The sequence below is a fragment of the Oryx dammah genome, unplaced genomic scaffold (assembly GCF_014754425.2).
Source record: "Oryx dammah isolate SB20612 unplaced genomic scaffold, SCBI_Odam_1.1 HiC_scaffold_24, whole genome shotgun sequence".
Lineage (NCBI taxonomy): Eukaryota > Metazoa > Chordata > Mammalia > Artiodactyla > Bovidae > Oryx > Oryx dammah.
This window is the reverse complement of record NW_024070208.1, coordinates 71,938,149-71,951,902: the sequence shown is the minus strand read 5'-3', so window position 1 is coordinate 71,951,902 and position 13,754 is coordinate 71,938,149. Positions and strand designations below refer to the sequence as shown.

The window sequence follows — 13,754 nt, the reverse complement described above, 5'->3', positions numbered from 1 at the left end:
TTTGTCATAGCTTTCCTTCCAAGAAGCAAAGTCATCACAGTGATCGATAGACAAGTAGACAGATATACAGGTGTATGTCGTGGTGCTTTAGTCTCTAAGTCATGTCTGACTCTTTCAACCCAATGGTACATATCTAGATACATAGATACATATAGATAGATATGAGGGAAGAAACAAATCAGATGTAAACCACAACATATCTTTTCTGCTCCGGAGATTATGAGAGAATTATGTTACTCTCCAAATTCCAAAATAACAAAGCCCTGCACCACTGATGGGATATTTCTTCAGCCCTTCAGCCTGAATGTCTCTTCTCTTGTCTGTTCCTCCCCCTGGCCTCGTCTCCTTATTGCATCCCTTCCTGATATGCTCCTGTTATTAGGTCTCTAATTACAGCTATTAGCAACTTCCTACTTCCTGTCAACTGTGATGTGTTCCTGTTATCAGCCCTCTAATTATATCCATTACCCACTTCCTATCCACACTAACCAATTAATTAATTAATCAGTTAACAAACATCAAATTAATACCTATGAAGTCACATTACTAGATACTGTGGGGGATAAAAACTGGTATATGACACTCTTCTCTAAACCTGAGACACTTATGGTCTATTTTGGGAGCCAAGAGTAAAAAGTGCGTGCGTGTGTGTGTTTGATTTCAGCACTACCAAATCAAATGGAACATGCCAGTGTGCTGAGATGAGCAGAGGCAGCAGTGGAGGACTTGAGTTTCCCTGTCTCAAGGAGAACAAAACCCAGAGGTGGATATTTTAAGGCCAGTATTCCTTGGAAAGAAAGTGAAGAAAGACCTTACCAAGCACGGTATAGAGTTCTCACTTATTCTACAGGCGTAAGGAGTCAACGGCTCAACTAAACATTGCATCCTCTGCAGTACACACCAGATAAACTTATTATTCATTGGTCTCCCAATCTGAAATCAGAAGCTGATGTACTGATAGCTGATGAGAAGAGGAATGCCATGACCACTGGCACCAGGCGGTGAATATGGATGATCCTTAGATATGTCTCTGCTTACCTCCACTCTGGCAACCTTCAGTGATTGTCTATAATGGGGAGAGCTAACATTAAATTTCCTTGTATTTGTACAATGCAACTTTGGGCATTTCTTCGTTTCTATAAATAAATAATATAAAGGTTATTATAAAAAATCTCAGTGAAAACTTCAAAATGCACAGAGGCAATGCAATGCAGTGTAAAGGTGATTCAGTTTTCTCATCTACAAAAGAAAAGATTTAGACTAATATCTCTTTGAGCTGAAAAGTTTCTGTTCTAGGTCATTTTAAATATATCAGTAGTGAAAATTCACTAGCCCTCTGACAATTTAAAAACTAGCTTTTATTTTGCTCCAATTACAAATAAAATTTAAGATATAATTTAAGGTCTAATGCTAAAGTGGCAAAAATGAATCAGTTTGCCACGTATTCAGAAACTTGAATAGATGTATATATTTCTTATCAACTGCTACGTAACAAAGTACCACAAATACGGTAATAGATGTGGCTTAAAATAACACGGTTTGGGTACAGGCTGTTGGGTCCTTTGCTTAAATTTTCACAAGGCTGTAATCATGGTATCAGCCGGTCTGTATGCCTTTCTGGAGCTGGGGGTCTTCTACTGGCAGTGGGAATAGCCAGTACTTGCTGGATGTCATCTGGAAGTCACCCTCATGCCCTAGAGGCTGTCTGCTGTTCCATGCCACATGATCTTCTGTGTTGCTTTCTCACTACACAACACCTTACTCTCTCAGGGCCAGCCGGAGAATCTGATGTTCTTATCCACTGAGACAAAGAATTCTATAACAAAACATCTCCACAGGAGGGATAACTCATCACATTTGTCAAATCTTTTTTTTGCTAGAAGCAATTCACAACTTCTATTCACTGTTCAAGGCTGGTGGATTTTACAAGGGCATGACTCACGGGGCTCACCTTAGGGTGTGTTTCCAAAATGTGGAACACAATGCAACAGCATTACTATAGCAGCCTGACTTTCTTCCTATTAATTAAAAACTTTTTAAAAAAATTAATAGTTAAGAACTCCGGGAGTTGGTGATGGACAGGGAGGCCTGGCGTGCTGCGACTCATGGGGTCGCAAAGAGTCGGACACGACTGAGCGACTGAACTGAACTGAACTGAAGAACCTAAATGAGAAGGGAAGGCCACTCTTAGAAAGCTTCCTTATCATAGCAGCCATGACAAGAACTAGAGTAGAAAGCACATGTGCAACACTTCTAAATAATGAGCTTTGCACACACGGTGCTACATTCAACAGTCACGTAAGTCCACCAGGTAGATCAGCCTCATCACACAGTAAGAAAAGTGAAACAGATAGGTGTCGCAGCTTGCTCAAGTCCACACAATTGGAAAGAATCAGAGAATGCTCAGAACCCATAATTCAGTTCCATGTACAGCAGCAAAGGGAATGTCTAGTAATTTTGTAAATCTAGTAACTAGATCTCATAGCAAATCATAACAGCCATAAGCCTCAGTTTCTCATCTGTAAAATGGGGGAGATAATGATACCTGCTGCAGAACTCTCCCGAGCTTGTTGTGAGGATAAAATGATAATAAAATATGTAAAGCCTTTGCTCAAAAACTGACACTTGCTAAGTGATTAATATGTGTGGTATCATTGCAGTTCTGTTGTAGACCCTATGTAAACCCTAACGTATTATATGTATAAGGACAATGAATTTGATGGGTTTTTTTTATGTTTTATTTGTTTGTTTCGATTGGCAGGAAATTTTCAGGATTCTTTAGCAATCAGCCCACTACTTTTCTATGGTTTAAAGGCCCTCAAGGGATAAAAAGGAATAAACAATCCATCTATCTTTCTGTAGGAGAAGCAATAAAACTCTCTTATCCACAAATAAATGTAAAAGATGTTTTTTAACAATTCATTTTGGTGGGTCAAAAACATGAACTGATCACATGCATGTTAACAATGGTTGAGTTGCTGCTGCTGCTGCTGCTAAGTCACTTCAGTCGTGTCCGACTCTGTGTGACCCCATAGACGGCAGCCCACCAGGCTCCCCCATCCCTGGGATTCTCCAGGCAAGGGCACTGGGGTGGGTTGCCATTTCCTTCTCCAAATGGTTGAATTAGCCTTTGTTAAAATGTAAAGTACTAAGATAGACAAAAATGGATTATTCAAAAGAATGAATGGATCAAAAACTCAAGATATTCAGAAATATTTAATAATACAGTAATAGTATTACAGGTGTCCTTAATAACTCTACAACATGCTTTGTCCTGTCTAAAAAGGCAGATATTTCTGAGATTTGGGGTAACATATTTCTCCTTGAATTCCTTGGCTTTATCTTTGCCATACGTTTATTCATTTTTAATTGTTACTGTCAGATCATTGCTGGCAACATTTACACGTACTGAATTACCATATGAGACAGTCAGAAATAGGACACCCATTGCCTGTGCCCAAGGACCACCTGTAAGACGGAGGCAGGAAGGATTAGGGCAGTGCTGTGCTGGCAAGTGTCTAACATCCTGTGTCTGGGAGGAAAACATTGGTCAGTTTCTAAGCCAATTTCAATTTACCAATAGGATGTCACTGTTCAGGAGATGGGAAAAGGTGGCTCCAGCATACCACATGGCCCTCTTGGAAAGATCAGAAGGACACCATTAAGAGAACATCAAATTTAGTCTAATGTATAACCTATGTATCTACGTGCTGAAGTCTTGGAATTTCCAAACTGGGCTGGGCGGGAAACATTTGGGAAAACTTCTAGAGGAAGTATAGGATTTTTCAAAGGGAAAGTTTGGAAAGAAAATAATGAACCATATTGCATATTCTAAAAAGGTTCTCACATATATTCCCTGAACAACCACAAAAGGTAGGTGATATCATTACCCCCACTTTACAGATAGGAAAACAGAGGCTCAGGCAAACAACCCCATAGCCAGGAAGTGGCAGACTAGTCCATCCTTTTGTCCCTTCTATACCTCTTCCCTACTTTTCTTCCTTTCTTTCTCCTTCCCTTCTCTCTTTCCCTCTCTTTTTCCTTCTCTCCTTTATGGCCCTCCTTCACTAGATATTCATCCAGTGTTTACTGTGCCCAAGACAGTGTGCCTAGAGCAGAGTATTTTAAAAAATACTACAAGTAAACAAGCAAATATTTTAAAAATCTTGTCTTCAAGGAGTCAACACTATTGAGACCCGGGGAGAACAGGGGTCAAGACAGACAGAAAACTGTGGTTTGAATGAGGTAGGTGCCATGATAGCAGTGTGACCAGGCACATTGGGGTAAAGCCCAGGAGGTGGGAGTCACTACCTAAGTCAGTATACGAAGTCTTATCCCTAAATGCTTTCTGTTACTGCAGTGATGAGGGTAGTTTGACACACACTGGAAGGAAAGAGTCATATGGGACCCCAAAGAAACAGAGAAAACTATTCATATTATGAGAGCAGACTCAGCACAAGGCCACCTACTTAGAAATGAAAATGGATTTTAGTCCGCTGTTAGAGATAAATCTGACCTAACTAGTTTGTTTCTTTTTACAAAATAGGGAATGATTACAGTTGCTAGAAACTTCACGGGGATACTAATAAATATCCCTCTTTGTTGTTCTCCAGAAGTACTATAAAAATTCTACAATACTGTTATTATTACAAAAACACAATTTATCTTTAAAGTCGGATGCTGGAAAAAGGAATAGAGTCTCTCCAATATCCTCTGGAACAAACAGAAATCTTCCAAATTATATGAGTGCGTTAGCCAAAAGCTTTCCTTTTGAGAAGACCACAAAGCAATAAATGAACAAAGGAAGACATAATAGAAAGATCTTCTTAGGATAACTAGGAAGACAAAGTGATATTTTAATGTTTTTGTCACATCCACCACTTAATTTTTTTTCTACAGTTAGCAAAACAAAATAATAAAATAGGTCCTAGTTTTCACACAGTATATAATACTGAACGCGTCTGAGGGTTTGATATTACAGTTCTCTCACCTTAATGTATGTTTTTTCTTTCAAAGATCTAAGCCTCAGTTTGTACAAACATGAGTTTGAGCTTGCAGTATTCTCATAATATTCTGTAGCGTAGTACTAAGCAATGCACAGTAAGGCAAGGAAAATTCAAATAATAGGATCACACTCTAAGCGCTTTATTACAACGATTATTGGCAAAGAGCTATATTCATCCCTTTCTTCATGTCTAACAGTGAGGATTATACAATTTTCTACAAAACCATATTTCTACCAGATATGCATGGTGTCACCTTTAAAGTTAATTTATCAAACTTCAGGCATAGCTTTACAAAGATGACAACATGCTGATTTAAAACTGAGGCTACAAAGACAGAAGAGCCCCTCCCTTGTCAAGAGAGTTAAAATGAGAGCAAGATAGGAGTTAAGACTGGAAGAGAAGCTTAATCCCTTAGTAGATCCTGAAAAAGGGGCTATAGCCCCTTATTCCAAGACTTTGAGCCCTAAACACTACTGAACTCTTCATTAACAGCTGTGACCACTGCATTCTAGAAGAAATCTAGGCTCAGCCTGTCTTCAACTAAAGCACTCCCCTCAGTAGGCATTAAGGACCACAAGAAGAGCTATGGAGAATTGCAAGCAATAAAGGAGCCACACCTACAACCAGACATCTGATTTACCTGCTTTCTCTGTGCAGACAGTAGAGAGAGGAAGCTAAGAGAGCACAGAGATTGCAATCTGCCAAGAGAGGCTGAACATAGTGGGAAAAAGCATGTTTCTCTTTATTTGCTCAATCATTCAAAATGGATATATTATAAAAAAATTTCATGGGCTTCCAGGTGGCTCAGTGGTAAAGAATCCACCTGCCAAGCACAAGACATGAGTTCAATCCTGGGGTTGGGAAGATCCCCAGGAGAAGGAAATGGCAACCCACTTCAGTATTCTTGCCTGAGAAATCCCATGGACAGAGGAGCTTGGAGGGCTACAGTCCATGGTGTCACAATGAGTCGGACACAACTTAGTGACTAAGAACAACAGTAAATTACATAGGACATAGGACTGAGATCATTCCTTCCCCACAATTATTTCTTTACTGAACAATTTTCTGGCATCAGGGGCTCAAAACAGTTACCAGCATCTGAATGCTAACGTGCTTCTTTATCCACTAAGAAGATATCTTGGTTTCTTTAAAACTCTGGCTGGCTCATTTTCCTCATCTCAACCCTAAAAAATTATTTTTAACTTGGAAGTTCACTACTAACATTTTATGAGATGACAAGAAATTTGATTCTTGCTGTTTCTCTAAACAAGCCCATCTCCCTTCTTGATCACAGGTTCTGCAGCCTGAGTTCTTTTTCCAAAAGAGTAACTTCAAATGTTCACTATCAAAACCAAGCGGAGCCCCCTGTTTTAAATTCTTAAGTGCTTAACTTTTCTATCTTTAAAAAGTAAAGCCCATGGGGTCGCAAAGAGTAGGACATGACTGAACAACTTTCACTTCACTCCATTTCAGGAATTTTACTGGCAAGCAAGCAACCTTTTTTATATACTTTAGTTAGTTCAGTCACTCAGTCGTGTCCGACTCTTTGCAACCCCATGAATCACAGCACGCCAGGCCTCCTTGTCCATCACCAACTCCCGGAGTTCACTCAAACTCATGTCCATCGAGTCGGTAATGCCATCCAGCCATCTCATCCTCTGTTGTCCCCTTTTCCTCCTGCCCCCAATCCCTCCCAGCATCAGAGTCTTTATATACAGTATCATTATATACTTTAGGTGTTACCAAATATACCTATTTGGCTATGAGCATTATTTAAAAATTTATGCCATCAGTATGAAGGCAATACTTATTAACTCAGCTTTTCAAACTAAAGGCAAGAAATTTAACTTTATTTGAACCATTTGCTTTTTAAATTATAAGTTTTAAAGCAAATCTTCATACATTTAGTAGTTTCCCAGATAATTACAAAAACTTCTTATGTGAGTCTACCTAGGTCACCTCGAGGTTACTTCTACCCCTCTAAGATCCATTCTTCATCTGGAGGCTGAGTGATCCTTTCAGAATCCAAATACGTTTATGGAAGTCCCATGTTTAAATCCCCTGAATGGCTTCCTACAGCTTGTAAGACAAGGACCAAAGCCTGCCTTTGAGACCCTGAGGATCTGCTTGCTCCCTTATCTGCAGCTTCTTCTCCACCTACCAAGCTCCCATGTCCTTATTGCTCTTTGGCTGTGTAAGTTACTTTCAGTTCCTTAAATATGTCACATTCCATCCTGCTACCGGGCCTTGGCACAGGCTGTACACTCATCTGAGACACTCAAAACTCTCGCCTCTCTCCATTCCCACTTCATTCATCAAGTTAGCTCCCACTAAATACTTTGGATGTCAGATCATGGGTCACTTCTTCAGGACACCACTACTTCCTTCAAGCCCATCTCTAGGTAAGGTGTCATTTCTCTCCTTTACTTCCCATTTGTTTTATTATCATGGCTAACTATTGAGAATCCACCCCTTGTGGATCAGGACAGTGGCATCACTCTCTCCCTGCTCATCATTCTAAATCCATCTCTGATCATCGTGCCTGGCACAGAGGAGATGCTCAATAACTACTTATTGAATGAATTAGTGAACCAGTCTGTCCTTTTTTATGTGGCTGGACCCAGGTCAAAGGAGTGTCCCAGTGGAAATCTGTAAGGCAAAGTCAGCCTGTAAGTATGAACTGAAGTATATTGTTTATACCGCACAAAATGCTTAATGAAGTACTGTTTCTATGAAGGCAGTCTTTCTTCTTAAGCAGAGAGTGTGAATAAAGATGCTAGAAAGGGGACATCCCTGGCAGTCCAGTGGTTAAGATTCCATACTTCCAAAGGAGTGGGGGGCGTGAGTTTGATCCCTGGTCTGGGAACTAAGATCCTGCATGCTTGCACAACATAGCTGCCCCCCCTCAAAAAAAAAAACAAAACAAGATGCCGGGAAAAAAGAATGACAAAGGGGGTTGGGGGGTGGGCAAAGTTAGAAAAGCAGTTGCTGCAGCAAAGACTGGGCCTTATTCATTCCCGTCAAGCAGTGAATATATGGTAATATTGTATCTTCAAGTTTATGCAGCATAGTTGAAATTACACATCAGTTATCTCATTCTTCACTCCTTCTTCTCCACAATAGGGTAAGCAGAGTAGGGCAGATTATTCACATTCATTTTATGAATGATCAAATAATCTTAAAGAATGATTTATCCAAGGGAAGAGACGCAGGGCTTAACCTAGATCTTCAGTGCCTGGTTCCTTTCTCTTTCCATGCACCATGTTAATTCACAAGTGTGTCGTGTTACTCAATCTGAGAAAAGGGTAAAATGACTATCGATATTTGCAAAAAGGAGTTTCAGCTGGTTTCCTCATTGAGACTGTTAGAATGAAACTGATCTTCTCATGAACCACTAACCTGGAAGGGAGGAGAGCTATGATTGGTTCTCATTTACTCATCTGACCTTCCACCAAATATCTACAGAGAGCTCTCATTATTCACAGTAGTTCTGTATAGTCATTGCAAACACTGAAATCACATATATTCAATCACTGCTGCTAGGTAAAACACAGGGTTAAGTTCCTGCCAGCTCCTGGGCATAATATTTTCAACCAATCAACACATAACTTTGGTTTATGTGTATTTCTGTTTAAAGCCACTTCATTTTAATTTATATTCTTGATTTATTAACATATGAATTCACAGCCAACAGTATTATAGACCCTGTTTGAACTTCTTTAATATACATATTTTCCCCATGAGGCACTTTATCATTATGTTTTGGGGGGTTGCATTTTAAAAAGCAGAATTGTCAATGAAATGCACAAAAATATGAAAAGGATGGCACTAAATAGACTGTTAAAAGGACATGAGTTTACAGTATGAGAACTGAAACAAGAAGGCAGTGTCAAACCAGCTGGGGAAGTGTACTTCAAACAACTCAGAATCTTCCCATTCTGTGCATATCTATGAATGATCACGAAAGCATTTGTTTTGCAGTTTCAAATAAATTCTAGTGAGTAGGCGAATTCTCAAAAAGGAATCCATGAATAATGAAGACCCACTGTATTTGAGCTTCTCCAAATACAAGATGATGAGGATACATGGCCAAAAAACATGTTCCTGAATTTATTCATACTGAGAATCAAATGTAACAAATAAGAATGCAATCTATCAAGGGAGGAGAGAGAAGATATACATCTTGAAGATGAAGGCATTTGCTGGCCTCCTTGGTTGGGAGTGAGGAGGAGGTGGAACCGGAAAGAAAATCCAAAAGGTCACAGGAACGGAGACATGGAGTGTGCAGCTGGTTTGTTAGGTACTGAGGATCAGATTGGGGGAAAAGGTAGAACAGGGAGATAAAGAAGCAAAGGATGCTGTGAGTGGATGCCGTGGAGCTAGAACTTCAGCCACTCAACAATGGGAGCAAACGACAGAGTTTAAGCCGTGCGGTGACTGGAAAATTTTTTAAAAAATAATTTGACGATGATAAGCTGGACTGCATGGGATTAAGAGAGGAAGAAAGAGATTGCTGGACAGTTAAAAAGTTGTGGCAAAAGTCAGCCCAGAGGTGATACAGCCTGAATTAGAGCAGTTTAGGGGGAAGGGGAAGGAGGAGGGTATATATTGCCACATACTAAGAGGTAAAAATCAACAGAGTTTGGTGACAGATTGAGTGTGGTTGATGAAAGAAAGGGAAGAATGATCTAAACATATTGCCATTTACAAATATGTTTAATATCTATTTATAAGTAGATTGCAAGCTTCCCATTGAAGAAGGAAATGACAACCCACTCCAGTATTCTTGCCTGGAGAATTCCAAGGACAGAAGAGTCTGAAGGGCTACAGTCCATGGGGTCACAAAGAGTTGGACACTACTGAGCAACTAACACACAAGCTTCTCATAGAGGAAAATCATTCAATTCATCCTTATTGGAATGAATTAAATATCCTTTGCAGCATTTTGACTAATATTAAAGTTACAGATAACTATAAATAAATCTTTAAATAAAAAGTTTGTATCAATAATAAATACATTCTTACATTCCACTGAATTTAAAATAACAAAGAAAAATAAATTATTTCAAGCCTGAAGAAATACTGTTATTCATAGCACAACAAAGGGTAGGAAGAAAGAAAAGATATTATAAGCCAAGTTCGAAAGTGACAGCTTGGTTTTGGTAACCTCTTACTTGTCTCCTTGCTGAGACAAGCTTACTGAGGTAGTCCTCAGTAACCACAACATTATTTAAAATATTCTGCTTTCTCTTGGAATGTGGGAAGAACAATAAGAAATAGGAAGTCAAAAGTCAAAGTGTTAGTCACTCAGTCACATCTAACCCTTGCCATCCCATGGACAGAGGAGCCTGACAGGCTACAGTCCATGGGATTCTCCAGTCAAGAATACTGGAGTGGGCTGCATTCCCTTCTCCATGGAATCTCCCCAATCCAGGGGATTGAACCCAGGTCTCCTGCATTGCAGGCAGATTCTTTACCTCCTGAGCCTCCAGGGAAGTCTAACTGTAGTTCAAATCTCAACTCTGTCTCTGTTAAAATCCTGGACAAGTTCTTTCAGCTACTGAGTCCTGAGTTTCCTCACCTATAAAATAAAGACTTTCTGCCAGTTGCTTTTGAAGATCTGTTCCATTTTTAACAGTCTTTGTGCTACTTAAAGTAGCTTAAATATTAGATACTCAAATTCTCATACATAGTACTTTTTGTAGAGAAAAGATGAGTTTAGGGAACTAAAATTCACTAATTACCTCACAAAATAAATGTCTGAATACATATTTTTAATGCTAAGCATCCATATCAGTATGCCCCATAGAAAGGAAAAAAAATCTATATATATCCCCCAGGGTAGATTTTAAAAATAATTCACAGTTATTTATATCAATTTGGTATTTGCGTTTATATTTAACCTATAAACTTGCTGAATATTTGACAAATCCATAAGATTTCCATAAATCTTTCTCAGATTTACTAGGGTAAGGATTCAGCCAATTATGAAAAAAAGATCAGATTTATGGTTATCAGAGATGGAGGTGGAAGGAGAAGGAACTGGAAGAAGGTGGTCAAGAGATACAAACTTCCAAGAAAAGATACATAAGTACTAGAGATGTAATGCACAAGATGATAATTATAGTTACCACTGTTGCATAGTAAAGAATATCTGCCTGTAATGCAGGAGACTGTGGTTCAATTCCTGGGTCAGGAAGATCCCCTGGAAAAGGAAATGGCAATCCACACCAGTATTCTTGCCTGGAGAATTCCATGGACAGAAGAGCCTGGCAGGCTACAGTCCATGGAGTCACAAAGAGTCAGACATGACTAAGCAACTAACACACACACATACACTGTTGTGTATGAGATATTAAGAGATTAAATCCTAAAAGTTCTTTTATTTCTTTGTATTATATCTTTAGAAACAATGTTAACCAAATGTATTGGGGTAATAATTTCACTATGTACATAATACACACACACACACACACACATATATATATATATATATATGAGTCAAACCTTTATGCTGTATACTTAAAAATCATACAGTGATGTATGTTAACTATATCTCAATGGAACTGAGGAAAAAAGGATGGTACCCAATGGCAAGAAGTTTTAGAGGCTTTAAAAAGGTTTAAGATGAATGATATTTTTCTTTTTCTAGTGTGAGAAATTTTAGATATGATCACATTTTTTGATATATCTAGGCCTATGGACCCATTCTAATTCAAAGGTTTGTTTATCCAATGTGCTTTGTTTGCAGAAGTCTTTGAAATCATTTTAATTAATTGTTGCTTATAATCACCATCTTGTTTAGTAAATTAATATTGCCTTAACATATTCATGGAGAATATGTTTATTAGGCATAAGTATGATGGCAATCCTTTAGAAACTATGACACTCCATCCTTGTGAATATTAAACTCTTCTAATTACAATCCATGGACTCACTGTTCTTAAAACCACATCTAACTTATTGCTAAAATAACTCAACAAGGCTATTTTGACCCATTCTGAATATCCATATAGAATATTTTCACATTTGCTCCTTGATTAAGCTCCAGAAATTCAAATGCAACACATACGGTTTGGATGTAACCAGAAGCATATGATTAAATACCCTGAAGCTTATTTTCCAGTGACCAAACCACAGATGAATTTGTGACAGTCAAGGCAGACCAGGGGGTAGTTGACAGTTTAAAAATCATCAAAGTTAGCCAAATGGTTGTTTTATACCAGAATGGGTGGTAAATTCATGTTGGGGGCTCTATGGCTCTAAGACTCAGAGGCCGTGGCTGTACCAGATGGCCAGCAATCAAGAGACCTGGCACAGTAACCTACATTGGCCCCTAACGCACAAAGCGGGAGAAAATGCAGGCTTTATGGGACTCCCTGTTCAGAGCATCACGCAAAGCTTCTGTGCATTGGTGGATCCAAAATAAATAAATAGACAGGCAAACAGTAAAGCATCAAAGTTTCACTTTTTAGTAATTGATTAGTTCTGTATGGGGCAGACGATATCAGGGCTTTGGGGAAGCTGGAGTGATCCAGCTGGCCCATGACTATAACCATGTTTTTCCCCCAATGTAGAATAATAAAGCACAATGCAAAATTTAAGAACTTTTTATAAAAATACCAGCCTCCCCAGTGGATTCTGTTCAACATGGATGTGACAATATTATAATTCTCTGCATTCTGTGCTGTCTTTTTTTATTTCCAAAGGAAAATGTGTTAACCAACATACACAGACAGATGATAAATAGCTCCATGAGAAGAATGATTCCTGTACAGAATAGCATAACGGTTCAACCATCTAATCTTACATATAGACAAAGGGTTTAAATGATTAATTTTGCAGGTGTGGATTATTTGCTTTGATGATCACCCATGGTTAATTTAAAAATCTGAATCACTCAACACACTTCTGATTATCTTTCCACAGTGTTCAAATGTATACTCAAGGAACACAAAGTGATCATGGTCTTAGGCAAACATAATAAGGATGACATAAAAGGATGATTTTTCAAGAGTCATGTAATGCATTCCAAAGCTATATATTATTGTATTATCTATGCCACAACTTCTTTTCAATGCACAAGACTGTTAAGAATTACCTTCATTTGAAAAAGAGGCAAAAGGCTTTCAAATGAAGAAGCCATTACCAGAATCAACTCAAAAAATGTTTCTTAAACACTGCCTTTGGTCTATCACAGTGCTGAGTTCTATAACCAACAGGAAAAAAAAATAGGAAAAGGCATACATCTGCCTAAAGGGAACTCAGAGTCTTACTGGACAAGAAAACTTGTTCAATACATTCATATACACTAATGTATTATATACTAACACATTATACCATATTACCAGGTTGAAAATAAGTAATCAAAGTAATCTTACAGTTAATAGGCCATTGTTAGTGCTATAGAAATTCAGGCAGACAAGATCACTGGAAACAGTATTAATCAAAGATTCCTTGGAAGGTGTGTATCATAAAGCTTCCCTGGAAGGATACCCTTCATGTTCCCGTCACACAACCAGATCACCTAGTACAGTAAGAGGGTCACATAACAATTTTTCTGAATTTAACTAAAATGGGTTTGCAAAACAGAAGTAGGAGGACTTTCAAGCCAAGAGAGCAACATGAAGAAAGAAAAAGTAACAAGTCAGCATATTACCTATACAGTATTTTTGCTAAAAGGTTTAACTAGAACATAATCATAAGGAAACTATCAGACAAATCAAAATAGAAGGATATTCTACAAAA

The 13,754-nt window shown here is 38.4% G+C and overlaps 1 protein-coding gene across 1 annotated transcript in view; it reads right to left on the bottom strand.

Moving 5' to 3' along the window:
- Window positions 1-13,754, bottom strand: part of HS6ST3 (heparan sulfate 6-O-sulfotransferase 3) — a 720,067-nt gene that overhangs the window by 405,395 nt on the left and 300,918 nt on the right. The window lies entirely within an intron of this gene.